Source organism: Meriones unguiculatus, chromosome 21, assembly GCF_030254825.1.
Source record: "Meriones unguiculatus strain TT.TT164.6M chromosome 21, Bangor_MerUng_6.1, whole genome shotgun sequence".
NCBI lineage: Eukaryota > Metazoa > Chordata > Mammalia > Rodentia > Muridae > Meriones > Meriones unguiculatus.
Genome location: NC_083368.1, coordinates 16,982,261 through 16,996,381, shown reverse-complemented (window position 1 = coordinate 16,996,381; position 14,121 = coordinate 16,982,261).

The following is a 14,121-nucleotide window of genomic DNA, read 5'->3' as shown; positions in this document are numbered from 1 at the left end:
AGCCCAAGTCTCCCCATCAACCTCTAAACCTTGAAGCATGCTGGTGGGAGTCACTGTTGCTGATTTCAGAGTTTTTTTTCGGGGTGTTTGTCCTCTCGCCCGAGAGCTCAGCTGCACTGGAACTCATGGCAACACTCCGGCCTCAGCTTCCTGAGAGCTGAGATTGCAGGCCTGAGACACCATGCCCAGCCTGGTTTCGGGTGTGTACCCAAGGTCAACAGAAGGAAGTATTAATAAGCTGGGCTACATTAAAGCCACTCCACCCACGGCTCAAACCACCGCCAATCAATTCTGGACGAGCCGCTGCCGGGTCAGGCTCCCTGGGTGTTAATTTCCGGAGTATCAGTGAGTCATCTGCCTCCCTCCTCTCCACTTTAACTGTTGCTCTGAGACCGAGTCTGCAGAACGGAGGTCACATGGAGCCTTTATTTAGTAGCCAGTTCTCAACTGGCAGGAGGGGAAAGACAGCCAGACGCTTCCTAGAAACAGCTCCCCTCTCAATTTCCGGAGCCCACAGGAGCTAGGAAGCTCGACGGCGTCTTAAATTCCTGGAGTCCATTTCAGGCCGCTGACGTTCAAAACTTGGGGTGCTGACTAAAGGGTGAGCTGGGGCTGAGACCCCCGGGTAGGGCTATGCGCCGCGCGGCCACCAGGTGGCGCCCAACACTTCCAAGCTGCCGACACCACCAGGCCAGGCTGGTGTTAATCTCGCACAGATTAACGGGGAGGCGAAAATGCCCCCAGGTGTGAAGCAGAAGCTGGCCAAATGTTGCGGAATTATCGCGGATTCATTAAAACCGAGTTCATCTGAATGTCACAGAAAAATACGTTAACAGCTGCTTCCACAGGGGAAGCCCTCCTCCCTCCAAACATCAGTCTGTGAGGGCATGGAGCAAGGCCCGGCTTCAAGAATTGACAAGCACCTCTCGGGAAGGTATCTCAAACATACAGTCTCAGCACGTGGGAGGCGTAGGCAGGAGGAACACCACAAGTTCAAGGTGACCCGGTGCTACATACTCAGGCCGTTTCAAAAACCGAGCAGAGGACCCCAGACGTCGGCTGTACTTAGAAGTCAGAAAACGTTGACGCTTAGCGTGGGGGCCTCAGGGAACTGGATCCCTTTGCACGGACATTACTACCCCCAGGTAATTTCAGGGTTCAGTTGGTGGGGGGAAAGAAGGGGAGAAATCAGCCTCATCGTGAGGCCGCTGAAGAGCCCTTCTGCCTTTGCACCAGGTTTCCAGAGGCCTGTAGCATCCCATGCCCGGGGGCCTGCTCCCCTGCCTGCCGGTCATGAGAACTCTTAGATGCTTCTTCCAGACGTGGACATCACCATCTCTTTCTGAGTCCCATGAGAATCTCACCTCCAGTGTGTCTAAACCAACATTGTTTCATGTTGCTGTGATTTCAAAAAAGGAATTTAGGGAGAACTGGACTTACTTCAGCCCACAGTTCCAGGTGACAGTGGTGGCAGGGAAGCCAAGGTGTGAAAACTTGAGGTGTCTGGTCCCCGCCACAGTCAAGAATAAAGCATCCAAATGTCTGTGCTCAGCTTGCTTAATCCACCGGCACAATTCAGAACCTCTTGTTTAGGGAATGTTGCCACCCATGGGTGTTGGGCGCCCATGTTATCAGCTGATGTAACCATGATGATTCCCCAAAGAGCTGATACTCTTTGTGTTAACCCCTCATTAAGATTCTTCCCAAAAGATTCTTGATTGTGTCAGCTGGATGCTGGCTTGGCCACATGCTTTCACCACCAGAATCGGGGAGGGGTGGAATGATGCTTGTAAGCTCATCTCTGTTGCTCACCCGCCACAAATCCTGGGTGAGAAGCACTTCATCCACAGAGTCATTGGCCCATGCCTGGAGACGCTGTACACTCTGCTACAGTTCAAACCCACAGCCACCCTGAGACCACAAGAGTCACTGTGTCTGCCACAGAAACTGGCCAAGATGGCTGCTGCTCCAGGCCTCAGTCACTGATGCACAATGCACAAGCATTGACTGCTTTCTGGCCACACTGAAATCCACTTCTACCTCAGGGCCTTTACCTGGCCTGCCTTCCTTCCTTCCTTCCTTCCTTCCTTCCTTCCTTCCTTCCTTCCTTCCTTCCTTCTTTCCTTCCTCTCTTCTTTCTTTCTTCCTTTCATTTTTGCTTTTGTTTTTTGAGACAGGGTTTCTCTGTGTAGCCTTGGCTGTCCTAAACTCAATTTGTATACCAGGCTGACCTTAAATTCACAGAGATCCACCTGCCTCTTCCTGCCTGAGTGCTAGGATTACAGGTGTGTACCACCACGCCTGTCGGCCTGGCATTTTCAATAGCTGATTTGCCCCATCAGTGCATATATTCAGGCCAATTGAGATGGCTCAGTAAGCAGAGGCACCTGTGGCCAATCCTGAAGACCTGAGTTTAATCCCTGGCCGCCATGTGGTGAAAGGAGAAAACCAATTTTTACAAATTGTTCTTGCCCTCCATGTATACCAAGAGGCGCACAAGTAAGCCAATGTAATTCTACCTATCTGTCTGTCTGTCTATCTGTCTCAGGGGGCTGGCACATGAAGACCAAGTCAATTCTCTCCTTCCACCATGTGGAACTAGGAGATAGGACTCAGGCCTTCAGGCTTGATGGCAAGCACCTTTACTGGCTGAGGCAGCTCACAAGCCCAACAAACTTTCTTCAACCTGATCAGTTACGCTTACACGGTTATGGTTACAGAGTGCTCACTCTTCAGTTGCCTCCTGTAGAGCACCATGGTGGCAGAGACATGTGGCATCTGTTTAACCCGATGACCAACAGGAAGCAGAGAGAAAGGCCCATCCTTAGGACCTATCTCTGCCAGCTAGGTTCTCTTCCCACAAGCCCTCACACACCCCCTAAAACAATACCACCAACATGAAAAACAGAGCCCAAGCACGAGCCTGTGAGGGACATTTCAGGGTCAAAACAGCACCACACTCCTCCTACCCAAAAGCAGTGATTCTCAACATGTGGGTCGCGACCCCTGTGCCAACCCTCCATCTCCGAAAGTATTTACATTTGCAATAGCAGCAAAAGTTACAGTTATGAGGTAGCAACAAAAATAATTCTAGGGTATTACAGGGCCACAGCATTAGGAAGGTTGAGAACCACTGCCCAAAAGGATCATGGGCTATCTCATAAAGTCAAACATTCTGTCCTACTGCAAGAATCCCCCAAATCTTAAAAGTGCCAGTGCTTCTCTGGTTTGAATGTGGGATGTTCCCCACAAGCTGGTATGTTTGAACACTTGGTCCCTGGTGTTGGTGGCACTGTTTTAGGAAGGCAGGTCACGGAGGGAAGCAATAGCAGAGAGAGAGAGAGAGAATAATAAGTAAATGGCCCATCAAAGGTCATAGGGTCCCACTTCGTCCTCTCGGAGCCTGGTCCTCGGTCCAGCTCTGACCCATTTCTAAGCTCATTTTATTGAACTATCTCCTTTCCTGTTGCTGCCCACTGGCCTCTGTCCAATACATTGTCAAGGGGCATGATAACCTGGACCCCTCAGTCTGTGCCCTCCAATCTCATATGTGCACAGTGGCAGCAGGGCCACGTGACGTGACAGGGGCCGTGACCGCAGAGCACAGAAGGGAAAGCTGACCCGGGGTTTGGGTAAAGCCCCCCAAAGGTTCACCCCCACTTTCCCTCCCAAATAGGCTTCAAAAGTCAGGGAGCCAACATCCCACGCATGAGCTTATGTTTAAGCTATGACCACACAGCTGTCACCTCTGCTACAGTCTTTCTCCACAGAGACCCCATCCCATGGCCAGGACTGTTCGCATCTCCATTCTCACCATCTGGGATTCTCAAAGTCACCAACATTTTTCTCAGTTCCTCCCCCAGACTGAACCTATGTCCAGTCTGTGATAAAGAAGCTCTGTGATCCTCAGACCCTTCTGGGCGTGCCTGCTGCTCTCATCTTTTCCCAGGCCTACCCCTCCCTCCAAGGCTGCAGACTGTGGGCTAGGCCTTGTTTTGGTGTCCCAGTATCTCATCCTCCATCGACTTCCTGTCCTGCTCTGATTTCCAGCCTTCTCTCTGGACAGGCACCTCTGAAAGCTGAAGGGTCTCAGGCTTAGAGACACTTCCCTAAACTGCCTTCTAGGATACTGGGGGGGGGGGAGAGGACCACTGGGCAGGGATTATAAGCACACCAGACTCACATTTGAACCCCAGAGCAACAGTAGAGGCCCCTCTCCACAGCTGCACACCTCCCTCCTTCCTTCCCTCTCTCCCTCCCCTCCTCCCCTCCCCTCCCCTCTTTCTCTGGGCATCTGTGTGTCTCTCATCTGTTTCTATATCCCTGTGTCTCCCTGTGTCTCTGCCTTTCTCTACCTCAACCCAGTGTTTGCCTTTCTGTCTTCTCCCTTCCATTCTGTCTAGGTATCTCTCTTTCTCTTGCTCCCTGTCTTGGTATCTCTCTCCAGCTCTCCATCCCTGTCTCTCTTCTCCCACTCTTCCTCTGTGCTGGGGCTCTCCTGATCTTCCACATCGCCCTCCTACTTTCTCAGCTCTGTCTTTCCCTTCAGTTCTGTGACTATATTTTGTTCCACTGTGGCACTTGAGATCCCCATGACTACCCATGCCCAGGGATAAACAAAACACTGATCCCGAGGGGCCAGGTCTGTGCCAGACACACGGGCCCATTAGGGGCACACATTTCTGCCACTACAGCCAGACATTTGGCAGCCTTTTCCCTGATGAGTCACTGAGATTTTTGTTTCTATAAAACACGTTTTAAAGATTTATGAAAGTAATGCATTTGTTGCAGGAAAAATTGGAAACACAGAAAAAAAAAAGATGTAAAAGAGATCTCTTTTAAAAAAAAACCACTAAGAATCCTTCTCATATTCATTTTATCTCCCTTCAGTCCTTCATTTTGTAAGCTTTAAAACATTTCAAAATAAATGTTGGCTTCATCTGGGTATAGTGTTCACTTTCCCCCTTATCTGAGTGTTTTTCACGGCCTCACAGACTCTGTGGAATGTGTGCTTTTAGCACACTGATGGCACTGTTCCTTTTGTGGAGCCACAGTTACCGCCCTGCCATGTGCTTATTCTGTGAGTTATGCTTCTTAACCCGTGTGTGGCTTCCCTGGGGACCATCATTTTCCACCTTTTGCAGATGAGGACAGCAAGGGTTAAGGAAATCAGATAACTTAATAATGGTTGTACAGCTAGTAGGGGGTAGGTCACAATTCAAATTCCAAAACATCCTGGCTCACAGCAAATGCTTTCTTGACGCCACCTCCCCTGCGTGCACATCCTGTGCCATGGGTACGCCTAAGTGGCACATGCCCATCACAGAGGTGGTAACCCTCTCTTACCTGGACTGAACTGTGACTTCCCTCAATAGCAGAAGGGGCTTGCTGCAGTGTGACCTCTTTGAGGGCCTAGAATGTGACCAGAGCCACCTCATTGACTGTGTACCAAACCCCTCCAGCACAAACCACACCTACCAACGGAGCTTCAGAATCATCCTCATCAGGACTATCAGGCACAGGGCCTGGGCACAGAGGCACAGAGCCCTAGTCCTGCTACTCTGGAAGTCTCACGGTGCTGAGATTCCCCATCTCAGAACAAAACTCAAAAATGATGACTGGCAATGTTGGAGTGCAAAGGTAGCCAGCTTAGTGACAGAACACATGCTCAGCATGTGTGAAGCCCAGGGCTCCCTCCTCAGCACCAGAAATCTGAAGGATTGGCAGCAGATAAAGATGCTGGGTAGCACTGCCATTATTTAACAAAGAATCAGAGATCGTAGCCAACGTTACACAGCAAGAAAAAAGAAATTAGAGGTCTAGGAATTGGGGAAAGGGATTTAAAGTGTCATTTGTGAGCAAAGTGGAAATCTACACAGAAATTTGAACTATTAGAATTCTAAGGAGGCTGCTGAATATATGTAATTTATAAATTTATAAAATCAATAGCAATTTCCCCACGCCACAATAATCATTTATAACATTAAAGAGAGAGAAATGATATCATTCCTGTGGCTGGAGAGATGGTCCAGTCGGTAAGAGCACTTGCTAGCTTTTGTAGAAGGCTCAGGTTTGATTCCCAACACTCACATGGCAGGCGCCAGCCATCCTAACTCGATTCCTAGAAGATTCCACACCCTCTTCTTGCCTTTGCAGGCCCTAGGCATACACATGCTGGACATTCATACATGCAAGCAAAACACTCATACACACTAGATAAAAATAGGGGCTGGAAAGAGGGCTCAGCAGGAAATAAATAGATAAATAAATAAATAAATAAATAAAATCATTCCTAATGGCAGCAAAAAAACAAAACAAACAAGCAAAAAAAAAACCACATAGCTGGTATTCTGTGAAAGATACTATCACTCTTTACTAAAGATGATAAAAGACTCTAAATGGATAGAATATTCCATTCATATGGAATTATATAAATATATAACATATAATATCATTACATAAATATAAAATTACATATGCATATAATTATACGAATATCAAACATGTAAATATAAATTATAAAAATATCATTTGCAACTAGGCCAAATGGCACATGTCTGTATCCTAGCACTGGAGGGCAGAAGCAGAAGAATCTGGAACTCAGTCAATTCATTTATTACAATTATTCGTAATAACGAAGTTTCCACATGACTACTTTGATCATTGGGGAAAAAAAAAAAGAGCAAAGAAGAGTTTTCCTCACTAGACCATCAGTGCTTCCCATAGTCGTAGCAATAAGAAGGTACGTTGCTGGCGCCACAAGTCAGAACGGAGATCTTGGGCATAAGGCCTGTGTATGTCCAAGAACTTGCGTTCCAGCAGGAAAGCCTCATACATCAGTCTGAAAGGGCACTGAGGAGCTGAGGGTTGCAGAGGGTTGCCTTAGGCTGGGGACACACGCTCCTTCTGTGGGGAGAGGGGGTTAGATTCCGCACATGGTGGGATCCAGGTGAGATGAGGAGGACCATCCAGCCAACAGAAACATACAATGAAGTGTTTTATACCTGGAAACGAATTTGGGTGAGATTTCACAAACAACACTTACAAGGCTCAAACCACGACACAAAATCGATGTTTTCACTTTATCACAATTAAAAATTTTCTGTTTATGGTCGGGGGTGCACACATCTGTAATCCCATCACTCATGAAGCTAAAGCAAGAGAGTTGCGTTTAAGACCAGCCTGGACCGCCCAGCTAGACACTGTCTCAAGAAACCAAGAATTTTCTCTTCAAAGAAGGACACCATAGAGAAAAACAAGCAACCGATGCCTGGATAAGGAGGATCTCTCTGCCCTCTCTACCACCATCCAGGGTAGAGAACACACTGAAAAGGAAAAGGGGACAAAAAGGGTAAAGGAAACAGGACAGTCGTGGGATCAGAGGACAGCGAGACAAGCGCCCACAGAGCTGTTCAAAGCACACTACCCAAAAAAATAAAGCTACACTAAAGTTTTTGAATCCTGTCAGAACTGAAAACATGGGTTAGTATGTATAATAAACAACTGTCATTCAAGGCTCCCCCACCCAAATCTTTCCCACATACCCACAGTTCCTCCATCTTGGATAGAGTTTCCGTTTCCCCCTCCAAAACTCAAGCTGAAGTGTGATCATCACTAAGCAGGTGTTGGGAGGTGGAGGGCCTTCAGGAGGCCATTGGGACCTGAAGAGGGCTTAGCACCTTGCTCCCTACAGTGTGTGAGTTGTTACCATCAAAGGAGAGTGGCAAACAGAAAAGGATGCAGCCCCTTGCGCTCATCTCTTTGGCATCACCCACTTCCCCTCAGCTTTCTACCACAGTTGCAGCTGCTTGAAGCCTCCACAGAAACCAATCAGATGTCTGTGCCATCCTCTTCAGCCTCTCAGCCTCTGAAACCATGAGCCTAAATACTTCTGCTCATTGTAAATCACCCAGCCTCTGGCAATCTGTTCCAGCCACAGAGACTAGAACTCAGACAACAGTATGAATATTGCCTCTCTAATACTGAGTGATGCTGGAGGCCATTTCCCAGTCCTGTCGTCACCGCAGAGCAGACCCTGGATTTCAGCTCCACTCCCCATATATCCTCACAACACCTAGGTTTAGACCTGAGCTCCTTGGGGAAGAAAAAAAGGGCAAAGCTGCCATAGAGGATGGTAACAGACGTAACACACCTTTGCAGCCTGTGGCTGTGTTAGCAGTCTGCTGACAACAGCAGAGAAGCTGAGCTCAAGTCTGCTGCTTCCCAGCTCCCTGACTCTGCAATCATTTCCCCTTCTATCTTGGTTGACGATCTTCTGCAACTAATGGTGTTGATCAACACATTTGCTTCTTCTGTATGCTGGGAAGGACTTGTTTAGTCAGCAGCTAACTACTGGACACATGCTAGATAGACAAAATGCCTGTCAACTGAGAAACCCCTCAGCTTGAGAAGACTGACAAGAAAGAAGTGAACAGAGAGCGGGGAGACTGATCAGACATGGAGACAACGGTTTAGAAACTTCCACAGGTTACGTGGAGCCAAAGGGAACTGTCAAAAGTAAACCCATGGGCTGCTCCTTGATGTCCGGAGGTCTTTGACAAGGAGACCTTCAGTCACCTGTGGGACTCAAAGTGCTATTGTCCTGAGGAAAATGGAGAACTGCTGTTTTTCGAACCGTGAGGAGGCCCACACAGTTAGAGAGCCACAGCAACCTGGCTCCTACCCACAGGAGAGCCCAGCACATGCAAGTATGTACACACGTGCTCATGTGTACACTTGCCTCGGGGTCAGCAACTGTCCTCGCAGAGACGCCTTGAAGTCATGCAAGTAAGCGAGCTCTTAAACTAGAGGCAGAATCACCCTCAAGGAAGGTGAACCTGGAGAGAAAGGCTGGCCCTCTGCAGAAGGAGAAGAGAGAGCCAGCAAAGGAGGCTGGCAGTGGTCAGAAGAATCTGAGGCTGCAGCAGGTGTCACCCGAGAGGCCTCTCATTTCATGGGAGTAACTGGAAATGTCACGGGCAGATGGAAACAGGTGGCGGTAATGTTTGTGGGAGAGAGGGAGGCAGAGCCCTCAGGAACAATGGAGGAGGTCTGGCCTAGAGGCCAAGCGGGGCTCTCCTGGTAAGGGAGACTGAGTGGGGAGCAGGCATTTCCTCACTGCATGGGGAGACTTTGTCTTTCAGAGGGACAGCATGCCGTGTACCAGAGGATGTGGAAAGATTTACAGTCAACCCTCCCTCTCTTCTTGTGGGGGAAGCCTGGCGTGCAGGTATACCAGGGAAACTGCAAAGTGGTGAGCTGGCAGTGATCTCAGCCACGTGCTAATGAAATGCTGATTCCACCTGTCAATATATGGATTTTTGAAGCCCATCACAAAGAGAGCCTGGTCCCTCACAGCTTAGGATGTTCTGGTCCCGTAAGATACTTAATGTGGTTTTGTCCCAGGGAGGAGAACAGGGCACAGGATGTTCTTTGTTACAGCTGGCTTCTTCACAGCATCTCTGCTGGAGAACAAAGGGAGCAGCTACAGTTCCCCTAATGAGGGCAGGGACATTGAGCACCACTGTCCTCGCTGTCCATCAAGTTGGGCAGAAAGAAGGGGAGAAGCTTACATACCCCCCGAGAGCAAAACAGCCTCTGTGTGGTATCAGCTTCCCACAGGCAACATCTTCTTGATTGTGGGGGGTAGTGGGAGGGGGGGGGTCGTGTCCTGGCCAGAGCTTCTCAGCTGTCCGATGTGTTCTCCACAGGGATGTCTGAGAAGCACGTCGGTGGCCTGGATGCATGCTGCTTGGTTGGAAAGTGGAAGGAATTTGTTAAGAAAACCTAGTCTGATGTTTCTCTTCGGGAACCGGGCCTTTTGCAGTCTGCCTTAGTCAAAGTCTAGATGGGAAACTGAGTTTGAGTCCCCAAAGAAGGTGGGATTGTGGACATAGGGATGTGATGCGGTGAGCGACTGAGGCTAGCTCCAGGCTTGGTGTGCTTGCCTAGCATGCAGGTGGTTCCGGTCCCACCCCCAGTCCCGCATCAACTGGGGTTATGTTATGCTAGATTATGTTATGTGTGGGTGTGGTGGTACATGCCTGTCATCCCCGAACTCAGGAGGTAAATGCAAGAGAATCAGGAGTTCAAAGTCACCCTCAGCTACACAGCAGGTTCAAGATCAGCCTCAGCTACAAGAAAACCTATCTTTAAAAAAATAAAATAACAAAGTTCAAGAGAGTAATAGTGGTGCATGCCTACAGTCCTGGCACTTGGGAGGCTGAGGCAGGAGGATCACAAGTTTCAGACTAGCTTGGGACATATAGCAAGGCCCTGTAGAAAGAAAAGGGGGGGGTAACAGAAGTATAATGTCTGTCTGGCGAGCATATTAGAGGGAAGTGATGATGTCTGGACTCTGCTGAGTGCCTTGGAATCACTAAGTCAGACTTGTGGAAGGCCAAGTCAGCAAAAGGAGACTAAAACAGGCGTGTGTACGCCAGAGAGCAGCAGAGGCTGGAGCATGTGTGAGGCCGGTCACACCTCTCCCTGAACCAACAATCCCATGGCCATTTTGCCCAATAGGTGAGAGTCCCAAAGCTGTCCAAGATGTCTCCTGCAGCCTCCCACCAGCCCTGTGCACGTTAACAAAACGGAGATGCCACTGGCTGTTAAAAACCATGGAAATAACAGTATTGATTAGTAATGCAGACCTACTGAAATCTGACAGTATCGCTGGAAAGGATCCACAATAGGCTGTTCAGGAAACAGCAAGGCCCCAAATGCAGTCCCATTTATGTGAGAAAGGCACCACCCGCCTGTCCCAAAACCCCTGAGGCCAGTCACCATCTTGCAGTGATGGTTAGGCCCAGGGAAATAGTTTTATGGGTTCTTTCCTCCTTTCTCCTTTAAATTGTATTGTTCAGTTTTCACAAAATATACAACGCTGTGGGAATGGGAAGAAAATGGGAATGTGTCCCCACAGATACCGCTGAAGAACCCTGTGGATGGCTTCCTGTGAGTTAACCACCTTCTAGGTTCTTGTTCTCAGCCCTGCCAGCTCTGTGGTACCTGTGCTCGTGAAGAGTATGCTCTGCTGCAAAAATAGAAAGCCCCCTGCCTGCTCTGGATTGCAGGGATAATAGCTTAGTAAACACTGTTCTACAGTGTTCACCAAAAAAAGCAGCTCAGGGCTGGGGCAGCTGATCGTGACATAATCAGGGAGCCAGACCCCCCCCTTATCTAATTCTTCCACTGGCATCCTTTGTATGGCTTTTACCATTGTCACTGCTGCTCACTTCCAGTCTTATCTGTGTCTGTTCCATGTGCTTCTGGAACTAGCTGTGCAGACAAGGATGGCCTTAAACTCACAGAGATCCCCCAGCCTCTGCCTCTCAGTACAGGGATTAAAGGCACGTGCCACAGCCAATATCACTTTATCTAGCAAGATGGAGGGAAAGGGAGGGCGTGAAAACTATTCCCAAGGACTTTGACCTACATTGTATTGGCCCAAGCTGTGGCCTGAGGTGACCTTAGCTACAAGGGAATCTAGCACACAGGATTGTACTAACAAGTGAAAGAAAAAAGGCCTGCATAGCACCCATGGGTGACCTTCTGGTGGGGAGTAGCTGGCATTTCTCAACCTATTTAGACTGAGATGTGAGCTAGCCCCTCCAATCTATACCCACCCCCCAAGTGTGCTGGTTCCCATTCCAATCTCTGCAAGTCGCACATTGCCACCAACACATTCTCTTCCCCGGTAAAATCATTAATCTGTTACTGTGTAGTGAGCTCAGGAAGCCATCCAGAGAATGGCTAAGGACTGAAGGACACTTCCCCCCAGCTATGATGAGACCCCATGGCCCTCCCTGCTGACTGGTCAGCACATTTGGTGACCTGACTGCTCATATCACTAAAATTCAGCGTCCAGCTCTCCAGCCTGTACTGGGTAGATACTGTCAGCTTTCATCTCTCTAACGTCCATTTTTCAGGACCTCTGTCCCCAAGTCTTGTCACAGTTCTCTTCCTTTAAGTCACTGACTCACGTCTGGCCCAGAAGGCACCCGTCTCTTACCATTTGATCTAATTCTCATGCTCAAGCACCCCAAGTCTTGTGGGGCCCTTATTTGCCCCCACAGGGGTGCTCAAGGATCCATCTCTGCAGAACTCATTGAGGCCAGCAATCTCAGGACACTGACAGGGCTGCTGGGCTGTTCCTTGTCAGCATCTCAGGATTACATCCTTCAGGGAGTGACTGACGTGCTGGGGGTGTCCTTCCTGAAGAATGTGCCTGACCTGACATTTGTGAGCAGCTGGATGGACAGGGCTGATGACAAAAGGAACAGGAAGGATGAAAGAACAGAAGCTGCAAGAAGACAGACTTAGCCCAAGAACAGACCCTGTCCGGTAAAGCAGAGCTACCCTACAGGACCATCCTTCTAGGAAGCAGCACTCAGAACTTCCAGAACTCACAGACACATTGGAATATCTTGTTTTGAACGCCCCTTTCTCTTTTGCTCAGTTTCTTTAGAAATCCACTTTTGGAAATCTCTTTCCCCACTGGCAGGCTTACCAGCATGCTCCTGCCCTCTGGGTGACCCCGGTCCTCCCCCAGCCTTTTCCTAATATTACTGCTGAGACAATGCTGGAATCCACCAAAGAGGTTGTTATGAGTTATTCATTCAAAGGATAATACAAGGGCAAAAGTTCTCATTGGTGGGGGAGAGGCATTAGAGAAGAGGAGGAGGGCGGCAGAACACAGGGACGTGAGTGAGAGAAGGCTGGTGGCGGTGGCAGAAGGCTTCAAGTTGGGGTCGGGGTGGGAGAAGAGGAGAGGAGGAGCTTGGGACGCAGTGTCAACCAAAATGAAATATGCACGAAAACATAAAGAAACAGAATGCCTTATAAGCTAATTAACAAATAAAACATTTTAAGATGGTAGCATGTATGTGGGGTAAAGCCAAGACACATGGGTGAGCTCTTTCATCTCCTGGAATGCCTGTTTACTGCTTCTCTGGGTCTGCAGTGGTAGTAAGGACTGCTCAAGGAGAGGGCGGAGTCTCGGGACACACCCTCTCCCTGCCAGGGTGCTGGGCTGAGCTCCTGGGTTGAGGAATTGAGCTCACCCAGCAAAACCAAGCATGCAAGGTCACACAGCCCACTCATCAGAGGTCAGATGTAGTACAGACCTGTCCATCTGCAAAGCAGGTGTTCACACCATTCTATATCGGTCTCTTTCTCCAAGGGATGGACCTAGCTGGTTCTACTTACTGATCTTCCCCTTTGCCCAGCCTGGAGAACTCAACTCAGAATTTGCTTATGTGCTCAAAGTCCTCTTGTCCAGTCTCCAGTCTTCCCAGTCAAGTGGTACCCAGAGGCCTATCACGTCGCTCAGCTCCATGGCCTCGTAGAGCTGAGAGAGTCTGTGGCTTGGAGATCATCACGTATCCAACCCTCGGCCCCGAGTGCCTTTGAGCCTCTTGCTTTCCCACAGAACAGAAGTCCAAGGCCGTGGCCCACCAGGATAAGTTGAGCTAGTGTGCCGGCTGCGTTTCCATGAAATAACCAAGTCACAGAGCAAAGAGGTTGGTTTTGGACTCACGGTCTTGAAGGTTTCCGTTCAGGGTGATTAGCCCTGTTGCTTAGAGCCTGTGTTGACACATCACAGCTGGAGCAAGGGACAAAGCCAAATAGTCACCTCATGGACGGGAAGCCAAAGCGAAAGGAAGATGGCTCAGCAAGTAAAGGCGCTTGCTGCCAAGCCTGAGTGCCTGAGCACAGTCCCAGGACTCGCCTGGTGGAGGCAGAGAAGCAACTCCCAGAGGCCATTCAGCCATGGGTGTGCCATGGAGTGAACACATGTGCATGAAATAATGTCATTTTTTAAAAAATTAAATTGAGAGGAGAAGGAAGGTGCTAGGATTTCATTATTCCCTCTGCAGACACAACCACCATGACCAACAGATTCCCCCCTCCCCCGGCCCCTCCTGGCCCCTCCTCTCAATGGCACAGCTTTGGAGACCAAGCTTTTAATACACAGGCCTTTAGGGGACCTTTGTCAAAATCTCTGTGGCTTCAGGGCCTCAAAAACTCAGCGTATAATTTCACTCCCAATTTCAGGAGGTAGCTGGAAAGATACGAGCATACACATGCGTCAGTGATGGAGGGGATGAGCCAGAGAAG